The 12,590-nt window shown below is 43.6% G+C and overlaps 1 pseudogene; it reads right to left on the bottom strand.

Moving 5' to 3' along the window:
* Positions 1 to 11,885: 11,885 nt before the first annotated feature.
* Positions 11,886 to 12,212, bottom strand: LOC144687088 (large ribosomal subunit protein eL30 pseudogene; annotated as a pseudogene).
* Between the last annotated feature and the right edge of the window lie 378 nt (positions 12,213 to 12,590).

Consider the following 12,590-nt stretch of genomic DNA (forward strand, 5'->3'; position numbering starts at 1 on the left):
AGATATTAATATAAAGAAATATTAGTAGCTGTTCATGTTTGTTTTAGCAATCCAAAACATTTTGAATCCTTCCAATTTACAGTAAAATTTGATGCTTTCGTTCAATGGATCTCTTTCACCAGTGAATAAAAACTAATTTTAGCATTTTCCTGAGAAAATGCAGGATGAGCACAGGTGAATTATGGAAAGTAAAGTAAATTTTCTCATCAGATGGAATAAAAACTTCAATAGAAGTTATACTGTGGCATGTTCGGCTGAAGGTGAGAACATGCTGTGTTGCTCACATTCAGAGGTTCAGGGTGCCCAGGGAAGCTTGTTTTAATGTCTGAGTTAATACCAAGCCATTTAAAGCAAGTGCATGTTTCCTCACATCATAATTAGGGTTTGTCATGAAAATATAATAATTCTCATAATATTATTGTGATTTATTGTAAAGGTAGGTTAATAGTGGGACTTGGATAATTTATCTGTGTGTATGTGTGTGTGTGTGTGTGTGTGTGGGATTTAATTGAATTGGAGACAGCTGGTCTGGAGACTTTGAGTTACCGAAAAGAAGCTAAGGGAAGAATTTTCCGGTCAGCGAGCGGGGGCACGTCCCACTCGCCGACGCATAAAATTACCCGCGGTGACGTCGGGCAGGTGTCCCAACATCACCGCGCGTCATTTAGATTGTCTGTTCAGTGGGCACACAGCTGACGCAACTGCGTGCCTGCCGAACTATCAAAGGCCTATTAAGGCCCTTTAAAAAATAATTAAAGTTGTTAAGAATGCTGCTCGTCCAACCTTAAGGTTAGCGGGCAGGTGAAGAGCCCAGGCGGCCTTCACATTTTTCATGAAACCTCATCCACGGGCGGTATGAGGTTTCATGAAGGGTTTATTAATTAAATAAAACATTTTGAAAAAAATTAATGGACATGTCCCAGCTCATGTGACAGTTTCACATGAGGGGACATGTCTTTAAAAAAAATTTTACCCTTTATTAAATTTTTCAGAACTTAAACTAATCTCCCTGAGGCACCTCTGTGTATCAGGGAGATTTCTGTGCTCTTTCATGCATATGCGTGAAAGAGCGCAGGCCCCAACTCAGGGAATCCCCACCCCACCGCCCGCACAGGGAGTGTACAGCGCTTCCGGGTGTGCATCACGTTGGGTGGGCCTTAATTGGCCCGCCCACATAAAATGGACCTGATTCATGCTCGCTCCCACCCGCCCCCTCACAACCCCCCCTGACGGGGGGAAAATTCAGCCCTAGGTTTGAAATGCTAAATATGTAAACATGGCTGAAAATTTAGGATGTGTCGTGTGACGAAAATTTGTATTTTTAGGTAAATTAGGGTAGTTTGAATTTCAAAGAGATGATAAGATGTTACACCTAACTAGAAGAAGCCAAAAGGTGTGCTTATTTTTCCCAATACTGATAAAATTAGTACTATGAAAAGATTTATATTATGAGAGGGGTAAAATTCCAAAGACAAATCGGAACAATGGAATTTGCTTTAAAAAGGGAGAAACATGTATAAAGGAGATGAGGCTATACGTCATTGAAGAAGGCATTCTAAGATCTAACAAGTGTGAAAAGCCTCCAGCCTCTGTGCATCAAGTTTATGTCTACAGGAACCGAAGCTAAGAAAACTCACTTTGAATATTATTGTCCAGGGTATTGTGTTGTTCTGCCTGGGTCTGTTTAAATCTATTTGTTTTCTGCTGTTGCCTTAATGGAGGTGCAACTGGGAGCCGGATTAACTAGAGGCTTTAGGAGTTATTATAGTAGTAATTTGTAGACCTATGAATGTGCTTGAAATCTTTTCTTTTGTTAATAAATGTTTAATTTAGTTTTCGAAAAACCTCTGAAGCTGTGGTAGTTTAATTACTTCTGAAATCAGGGCATGCATCTCAAAACAAAATACAAATCGCAAAATAGTTGTGACCATGTGATCAAGTTTCCCTCATGGATTTGATCCACCTGGCACACATCATCTGCCACATCATAACAAGTTAATCATTTAATTTTCACCTGCAAAACCTGGAAACTTGTCTGCAATATCATCAGAGAGCTTTAAATGCATTTTATGACAGTCCTCTGTCCATTATTTTAACAGAGATATTAATAACTTCACATTAAATGGATAAATATCTATTATAGGAACAGAAGAACGTACGATAAATATCCTAAGTGTTGTTAAGCAAGCAGTAATTTTATAGGTTCAAATCTTTAAGTAAAAATTATTTGATAGATAGTTAACAACAGTACAGCAAGTGAACCACCAGTTAAGATTTACAATAACAATTGCAACGTTCTTTTAGACCCCTCTCCATTACACTCCTAACTTGTGCCTTGTAGATGGTGGACAGGCTTTGGGGAGTCAGGAGGTGAGTTATCCACTGCAGGATTTCTAGCCTCTCACCTGCTCTTGTAGCCACAGTATTTTTATGGCTAGTCCAGTTCAGTTTCTGGTCAATGGTAACCCCCCAGGATGTTGATAGTGGGGGCTTCAGCAGTGGTAATGCCATTGAATGTCAAGGGGCAATGGTTAGATTCTCTCTTGTTTTAAGATGGTTTTTGTGTGGCACTTGTGTGGCAAAAATGTTACTTGCTACTTATCAGCTCAAGCCTGGATATTGTGCAGGTCTTGCTGCATTTGGACTTGGACTGCTCCAGAATCTGAGGAGTCGCGAATGGTGCTGAACATCGTGCAATCATCAGCGAACATCCCCACTTCTGACCTTATGATGGAAGGAAGGTCATTGATGAGACAGCTGAAGATGGTTGGGCCTAGTACACTACCCTGAGGAGCTCCTGCAGTGATGTCCTGGAACTGAGATGTTTGACTTCCAACAATCACAATCATCTTCCTTTGTACTAGGTATGACTCCAACCCAGCAGAGAGTTTCCCCCGATTCCCATTGACTCCAATTTTGCTAGGGCTCCCTGATGCCACACTGGGTCAAATGCTGCCTTGATATCAAGGGCAGTGACTCTCATTTCACCTCTGAAGTTCAGCTTTTTTGTCCATGTTTGAACCAAGGCTGTAATGAGGTCAGGGGCTGAGTGTATCACTTGCAATAGCTTCTCTTCCTGCTGCTGCATCATTTCCTCTGGTGACTCCGAAGGATCTTTCCTTGGGCCCTTCCCATCCACATGCTGCCTCTCAGCGACATCATCTAAAAGCACAGTGTTAATTTTCATATGTGCACTGACAACACCTAGCTCTTCCTCCCCACCAACTCTCTCAACTCCTTCACTGTCGCTAAATTATCAGATTACTTGTCCAACATCCACTACGGTGAGCAAAGGTTTTCTCCAATTTAATATCGGGAAGACTGAAGCATTGTTTTCAGTCTCTGCTCCAAACTTCCTTCCCTAGCTACTAACTCCATCCCACTCCATAGCAACAGTCTGAGACTAAGCCTGAATGTTTGAAGCCTTGGTGTCATATTTGATCCCAAGATGAGCCTCTGACCATATATTTGACCATATAAGACATTCTATTTCCACCTCCTTGTCATTGTCTGACGTTGCCCCTGCCTCAGCCCATCTGCTGCTGAAACCCTTATTCATGCCTTTATTATCTCTAGACTTGAATATTCTTAGATATTCCTGGCCAGTCTCCTGTATTCTCCCCTTCATAAACTTGAGGTCATCCAAAATGCTGCTGCCCATATTGTAACTTGCACAAAGTCTTGTTTTCCTATCACTTCGTGCTCGCTAACCCACATTGACTGCTAGTCAAGCAAAGTCTTGATTTTAAAATTCTCATCCTTGTTTTCAAATCTCTCCATAGCCTCACCCGTCCCTATCCCTGTAATCTCCTCTAACCCCACAACCCTCCAAGATGTCTGGACTCATCTAACTCAAGCCACTTGAACATCTCCGATTAAAATCGCTGCCTTCAAGTACTTAGGCCTTAAGTTCTGAATCCCTTCCCTACACCTCACCACTACTCTAACTCGTTTTGTTTCTTTAAGACACTCCTTAAAACCTACCTCTTTGACCAAGCTTTTAGGCATCTGGCCTAAGATGTGACCCAGTGTCAAATTTTGTTTTATAATGCTCCTGTGAAGCATCATTTATCACGTTAAAGGGGCTCTATTGTTTTAATAACAACCCACATTTATAGAGAGTCTTTAACATAGAAAAGTGTCTCAAATTGATTTTCAAATTGGTAATGACACAAAACTGAAAAGTGACAAAAAGAAGGAAAGGAAAGTTAACCAAATGCTTGACCAAAAAGGGTGGGTTTTAAGGAGGGTCTTGGGGTTAGAGATATGGTGAGAATTAGGGAGGGAATTCCAGAGTGTGGGGCCAGAGTAGCGGAAGGGGTGAAAGGAAATGAGGATGTACCAAAAAGCAGCATCAGAAAAATAGAGAATTTGGACAAAAGAGTTGCAGGGCTGAGAGAGGTTACAGAGATAGCAGGAGAAAAACCATGAACCAATGTAAACAGAAGGGTGTAAATTTTGAATTGGAAATATTGGGGCCTGGAAGCCAGCGAGGATAGGGTCGATGGGTGAGCAGGATTTATTGTGGGATAGGAGACAGACCGCAGAATTTTGGATGAATTGAAGTTTACAGAGGGTGGAACATGGGAGGTAGGCCAGGAAATAGTGTGTGCAGTTTTGGTCTCCTTATCTGAGGAAGGATGTACTTGCTATAGAGGGAGTGCAGAGAAGGTTTACCTGACTGATTCCTGGGATGGCAGGATTGACATATGAGGAGAGATTGAGTCGATTAGGATTATATTCACTGGAGTTCAGAAGAATGAGGGGGGATCTCACAGAAACCTATAAAATTCTAACGGGACTAGACAGGGTAGATGCAGGAATGATGTTCCCGACGGTGGGGGAGTCCAAAACCAGGGGTCACAGTCTGAGGATATGGCGTAGACCATTTAGGACCGAGATGAGGAGCAATTTCTTCACCCAGGGAGCGGTGAGCCTGTGGAATTCGTTAACACAGAAAGTAGTTGAGACCAAAACATTGTATACTTTCAAGAAGGAGTTAGATATAGCTCTTGGGGCGAAAGGGATCAAAGGGTATGGGGAGAAAGTGGGAGCAGGCTATTGAGTTGGATGATCAGCCATGATCATAATGAATGGCGGAGCAGGCTTGAAGGACCAAATGGCCTACTCCTGCTCCTAGTTTCTATGTTTCTAAACCATAAATTCCGGAAGTGACAAGGTATGAATGAGATTTTCAGCAGCAGGTGAGGAAGGCAGGGATGAATATATGAGCGTACAAATTAGAAGCAGGAGTAGGCCACTTGGTCCCTTGAGCCTGCTCTGTCATTCAATAAGATCATGACTGATCTGAATGTAACCTCAACCCCACATTCTTGCCTACCTCTGATAACCTTTCACCACCTCCACGCCCCCCCGCCCCCCCACCTTGTTAATCAAGAATCTATCTAGCTCTGCCTTAAAAATATTCAAGGACTCTGCTTCCACCACCTTTTGAGGAAGAGAGTTCCAAAGACTCACAACCCTCTAAGAGAAAAAAATTTTCCTCAGCTCTATCTTAAATAAGCGATGCCTTATTTTTAAACAGTGACCCCTAGTTCTAGATTCTCCCACAAGAGGAAACATCCTCTCTACATCCACCCTGTCAAGACTCCTCAGGATCTTAAAGGTTTCAATTAAGTCACTCTTACTCCTCTAAACTCCAGTGGATACAAGCCTAACCTATCCAGCCTTTCCTCATAAAACAACCCACCGATTCCTGGTATTAGTCTAGTAAACTTTCTCTGAACTGCTTCTAATGCATTTACATCTTTCTTTAAATGAGACCAGTACTGTACACAATACTCTAGATGTGGTCTCACCAATGCCCTGTACAACTGAAGCATAGCCTCCCTACTTTTCTAATCAATTCCCCTCACAATAAATGGTAATATTCTATTAGCTTTCCTAATAACCCGCTCTACCTGCATACTAACCTTTTGTGATTCATGCACTAGGACACCCAGATCCCTCTGAATCTCAGAGCTTTGCAATCTCTCACCATTTAGATAATAAGCTTCTTTTTTATTCTTCCTGCCAAAATGAACAATTTCACATTTGCCCACATTTTACTCCATTTGCCAAACCTTTGCCCACTCACTTTACCTATCTATGTCACTTTATTAAAAACAGAATTACCTGGAAAAACTCAGCAGGTCTGGCAGCATCGGTGGAGAAGAAAACAGTTGACGTTTCGAGTCCTCACGACCCTTCGGCAGAACTGAAGTATAGTTAGGAGAGAGGTGAAATATAAGCTGGTCTAAGGTGGGGGGCGGGGGGAGAGAGAAGTTGAGGGTGGGGTGGTTGTGGGGATAAGCAAGCAGTGATAGGAGCAGATAATCAAAAGATGTCACAGACAAAAGGATCAAAGAGGTGTTGAAGGTGGTGATATTATCTAAGAAAAGTGCTAATTAAGAATGGAAGGCAGGATACTCAAGGTACAGCTCTAGTGGAGGTGGGGTGGAAAGACTAACAAAGTTTTAGTTTTAGATTTAAAAATAATGGAAATAGGTGGGAAAAGAAGAATCTATATAAATTATTGAAAAATAATGCTGCCAGACCTGCTGAGTTTTTCCAGGTAATTCTGTTTTTGTTTTGGATTTCCAGCATCCGCAGTAGCTTTTAGCTTTTTGTTTTTATCTCTATGTCACTTTATACCTTCCTTACGTCCTCTTCACAATTTACTTTCCTCCTTATCTTTGTGTCGTCGGCAAATTTAGCAACCATTCCTTCGGACCCTTCATCCAAGTCATTTATATAAATTGTAAAAAGTTGAGGCCCTAGCACTGATCCCTGTGGCACACCACTCATCACACCATGCCAACCAGAAAAAGACCCAATTATGCCAACTCTCTGCTTCCTGTTAGCTAACCAATCTTTTATCCATGCCAATACGATACCCCCTACACCATGAGCTTTTATTTTCTGGATGGGAATGGAAGATGTTACAGAAATAGAAGTAGGTAGTCTTTGTGATTACATGGATAAGGGGTAGGGAGGTCTTTTGATGCCAAGCTTATGGACAGTCTGCTTTAGACAGTAGCTGATGGGAAGGAAGGAGTAGATGGCAAGCATAGATGGATTGATGGGCAGGTCCACTGACTGAAAAATGCAGGATTCTCATGGATAAAGGGGCTGCCAATAACATAGCACCATATTTGGGGGTGGGGGGGATCCATTCACAGGGGCACTCAGGAAATCTCCCTGTTTCCCAAATGGCCTGCCTGTCCCTTGTGTCAGGGATGTGGAATATGTGGTGGGGCTGGGTCTTCCCAGTGTTTAACAGGAGAAAATTGTAACTCATCCAATACTGGATGTTGGAAAGAGGGTAACAAGCTCTGTCCACAGGCCAAACACAGTCTCTGGCCAGGCAATTTAATACCCTGAGGACTAGTTCTATTAAAATAGCTCCTGACACCCAGAGGTAGTGAAGTGAAGGATACAATCATCTTCAATACAATATTACGCAGTGATTCGAGGAAAGGATATTTGAAAATTGTCAGCTTTCAAGTCCCTAGTAGCTACAGGAATTATCTAACCAGCAACATTAAAAAATACTTCTACGGTTATGATTCAATCAGCAGCTTTTTGGGAGAAACATCTGTTCTGATGGAATAGCAGCTGGAAGGTAATCCTACAAATACTACAGGGTCCATCATGTCCCGCTGACTCTTTGAGCTCTGTATATATTCCATAATCCCATCCGGTTCCCAACCAAACGTTTACAGTAGCAATTTACTGCACAACACAAGCACCGCATGAGTATCAAACAAGAGCTGATTGTCATACAGGAGAAATACAGGAAATGTACACCATTTTTACACCTTCGAAATCCAGGAAAAAGCTGGCTCCTTGAAGCTTGTCCTGGTCCTGACCTCCTTTGTTTGTGGAAACTGTAATCCAGATACAGTATCTGGTTCCCATGGGCTGTACAGTTCCAGACATAAACACATTTTCATCTGTAATAGTGTAGAAAGTACAGTTGAATACGGACCTGTACATTGCACAGTTAATGTACATAATGGGAATATGGATACATCAAAATACAGAAATGTAAGCAACATGCCCTGTTTTAACAGGATTCATCCCCACTGTGTGCGAAAACTCTGCTTTCAACACTGTAAATCTGCATTTAAAGCTGGTAACATCTGCTATAACAGATGGAGATGATGACCAAACTACTACTTCCAATTTAGATGGCTTGAAACATTATCCTGCCCCCACCATGCCTAACAGAACACGCAAAAGCTGTGAAAGGTAGCAGCATACCCCACTTTTTCCCTCAAGCAGAGTATTGGGCATCCTTTCTACATACCAACAAGCAGCACAGTGAGCACCAAGGACTGCATTTTCAATTCCCTTCCAAGCTTTGAGACTGTTCACTCAGATCCATCGGATTTATATCCATGTTTTGTCCTTGAGAGTGTATACTTTTGAAAGGAAAATATTTGTAACTTACAGATGGGATTTTCTCAAATTAACAGTGGAATTTTTAAACTTTAATATCAAAAATATTATAAAGCCTGAGAACAAAAGACACAAGATTTCACAATGTGTGCTAAACCTGGTGAAAGGTGTTTATTGTGCAATGACCATCTCCAAGAAAGAATCGAACCATCATCGCTTGACATTCAATGACATTACCATTGCTGATTCCCCCACTATCAACATACTGGGGTTACCATTGACCAGAAACTGAACTGGACTAGCCATATAAATACTGTGGCTACAAGAGCAGGTCAGAGGCTAGGAATCCTGAGGCGAATAACTCACCTCCTGACTCCCCAAAGCCTGTCCACCATCAACAAGGCACAAGTCAGGAGCGTGATGGAATACTCTCCACTTGCCCGGATGAGTGCAGCTCCCACTACACTCAAGGAACTTGACACCATCCTGAACAAAGCAACCCGCTTGATTGGCACCCCTTCCGCAAACATTCACTCCCTCCAACACCGACGCACATTAGCAGCAGTTGGTACCATCTACAAGATGCACTGCAAGAATTCACCAAGCCTCCCTAGGCAGCACCTTCTAAACCCATGACCACTACCACCTAGAAGGACAAGGGCAGCAGATAGATGGGAACCCTGCCACCTGCAAGTTCCCCTCCAAGTCACTCACCATCCTGACTTGGAAATATAACACTGTTCCTTCACTGTCACTGGGTCTAAATCCTGGAAAACCCTCCCTAACAGCACTGTGGGTGTACTTATACCACATGAACTGCAGCAGTTCAAGAAGGCAGCTCACCACCATCTTCTCAAGGGCAATTAGGGATGGGCAATAAATTCTGGCCTAGCCAACGATGCCCACATCCCATGGATGAATTTTTAAAAATTGATACTGGCAAGGTTGACAGTCACATTAGAGACCTGTGAAGTGAACTTTGGCTAGATTCTGACTACAGTTGGAGCAAAAGTAGTCAACATGGAGTTGAGGATTTTGTGCCAGTGCCAGTGATTTGTGGAAAAGCAAGTACAAGGGTTAAGGTAAGGTCAGCCTGTTCCTGCCCCACGGAACTCATTTCTTGCTATCTTGACTCCATTCTCTCTCCCCTGGTCCAGTCCCTTCCCACCTACATCCGTGATTCCTCTGACACCCTACATCATATCAACAATTTCCAGTTCCCTGGCCCCAACCGCCTCCTCTTCACCATGAACGTCCAATCCCTCTACACCTCCATCCCCCACTGGGATGGTCTGATGGATCTCTGCTTCTTCCTCGAACAGAGGCCCGAACAATCCCCATCCACCACTACTCTCCTCCGTCTGGCTGAACTTGTTCTCTCACTGAACAATTTCTCCTTAAACTCCTCTCACTTACTTCAAATAAAAGGCGTGGCTATGGGTACCCGCATGGGCCCCAGTTATGCCTGTCTCTTTATGGGGTATGTGGAACATTCCTTGTTCCAGTCCTACTCCGGCCCCTTCCCACAACTCTTTCTCCGGTACATCGATGATTGCTTTGGTGCTGCTTCATGCTCTCGTCTGGACCTGGAAAAATTTATTAATTTTGCTTCCAATTTCCACCCCTCCATCATTTTCATGTGGTCCATCTCTGACACTTCCCTTCCCTTCCTTGACCTCTCTGTCTCTATTTCTGGTGATAGACTGTCCACCAATATTCATTACAAGCCTACCGACTCCCACAGCTACCTCGACTACAGCTCCTCACACCCCGCTTCCTATAAGGACTCTATCCCATTCTCTCAGTTCCTTCGCCTCCGTCACATCTGTTCTGATGATGCCACTTTCAAAAACAGTTCCTCTGACGTGTCTTCCTTCTTCCTTAACCGAGGTTTTCCACCCACGGTGGTTGACAGGGCCCTCAACCGTGTCTAGCCCATCTCCCGCACATCCGCCCTCACACCTTCCTCTCCCTCCCAGAACCATGATAGGGTCCCCCTTGACCTCACTTATCACCCCACCAGCCTCCGCATTCAAAGGATCATCCTCTGCCATTTCCGCCAACTCCAGCATGATGTCACCACCAAACACATCTTCCCTTCACCTCCTCAGCGGCATTCCGTAGGGATCGTTCCCTCCGGGACACCCTGATCCACTCCTCCATCACCCCCTACACCTCAACCCCCTCCCATGGCACCTTCCCATGCAACCGCAGAAGGTGCAACACCTGCCCCTTTACTTCCCCTCTCCTCACCGTCCAAGGGCCCAAACACTCCTTTCAAGTGATGCAGCATTTCACTTGCACTTCCCTCAATTTAGTCTACTGCATTCACTGCTCCTAATGCGGTTTCCTCTACATTGGAGAGACCAAACACAGACTGGGTGACCGCGTTGCGGAACACCTTCGGTCTGTCCGCAAGCATGACCCAGACCTCCCTGTCGCTTGCCATTTCAATACTCCACCCTGCTCTCATGCTCACATGTCCATCCTTCGCCTGCTGCAATGTTCCAGTGAAGCTCAACGCAAACTGGAGGAACAGCACCTCATCTTCCGACTAGGCACTTTACAGCCTTCCAGAGTGAATATTGAGTTCAACAATTTTAGATCAAGAACTCTCTCTTCCATCCCCACCCCCTTTCCGATCCCCTTTTTTCCAATAATTTATATAGATTTTTCTTTTCCCACCTATTTCCATTATTTTTAAATGTATTTCCATCCATTGTTTTACCTCTACCTTTTAGCCTATTTCAATCCCTTCCCCCCACCCTACCCCCACTAGGGCTATCTGTACCTTGCTCGCCCTGCTTTCTACCCTTAATGTCACCTATTAGCACATTCCTTAGATAATATCACCACCTTCAACACCTCTTTGTTCTTTTGTCTATGACATCTTCTGGTTATCTCCACCTATCACTGGCCCTCTATCCAGCTCTACTTGTCCCCCCACCCCCCACCCCCCCTAAACCAGCTTATTTTTCACATCTTTTCTAGTTTTCCTTAGTTCTGTTGAAGAGTCATATGGACTCGAAACGTTAACTGTGTTCCTCTCCGCAGATGCTGTCAGACCAGCTGAGTTTCTCCAGGTATTTTTATTTTTGTTTAAGGTAGGGAAACTGCTTTAGTGAGTCTGCTGTCAGTAAATTGGTTGTTCATGTTGGCAGATAGTTATGGATGGGTCATGCATCATTCCACAAGGCACTGAATGCAAGGAACTTCCCAACCGTGACAACAGCCCTACAAGTCTGAAGTTCAAGAATAACATCAATTGGATTGAGTAGGTAAGGTCCAATACCAAATGGCAGATTCAGATTTGGGGGAGATCCACTCTTGACTGTAGTGTCCTGATATGAGTTCATGTCCAGTGAGTTTGATAGCTGTTGAAATATTCCAAATAAGTGTCCTGCTTTTACTGTGTTTTTTTTTTGTTTTTTCACAGAATAATTTTATTTGTAAAACATTTCAAAGTCGCAGCTGTTCATTTCTCACTGATTTGCTCTGGCAATGCTCCTGATGATGTCAGGATCGCCAGGTTGAATGATAGCCAGTATGCACACTCTGTAATATTTACCACAAGCTGTACCTAGTTCAATGTTGTTGCCACTGTAGTGATACATACCAGCCTTGGCTAACATAGCAGAGTACTCAATCCCTGATTTCCTCAAAGCTGGGCAGTCGTTGGCAAGAATAACCAGCTTGGCTTTGGCTTGACGAATCATTTTCAAAGTCTGTTTGTAGCCCAGCATATATTTTTCACTTTTCATAACCAGCTGGAGCCTGGAGCTGATGGACTCCAATGACTTTTTCGTCTTCTTGGCAGTCCATCTTCCCTGCCGCTGCCTCTGCTTCCTTAGCCTGAAGGGCAGTGTGAGGGAGAAGAGTGTGTGAGGAAAGCCAGCAGCGTGGGTTTAAACTCTGCTGAGGGAGGAGCAGCAGCGCCGACGAGGTGAACCCAAGATGGCACAGAGGGCACAGGCAGCAGAATTAAGCACATGAGTGTCATATCATCTGGCAATGATTCAGTCATCAAGAGCCTCGCTGACAACTGAAGTGAAGGCAGAATAATATCATCTGAAGACCATCGATAGAAGTGACTTTGACAAGTTCATCCAGTCAGGGGAGTTACAGTAAATTAATCAATAGGGGATTTGAAACTCCCTATACATGTCTTTGGTAGTACATTAGTGGAT

The sequence above is a fragment of the Cetorhinus maximus genome, chromosome 12 (genome assembly GCF_964194155.1).
Source record: "Cetorhinus maximus chromosome 12, sCetMax3.hap1.1, whole genome shotgun sequence".
NCBI lineage: Eukaryota > Metazoa > Chordata > Chondrichthyes > Lamniformes > Cetorhinidae > Cetorhinus > Cetorhinus maximus.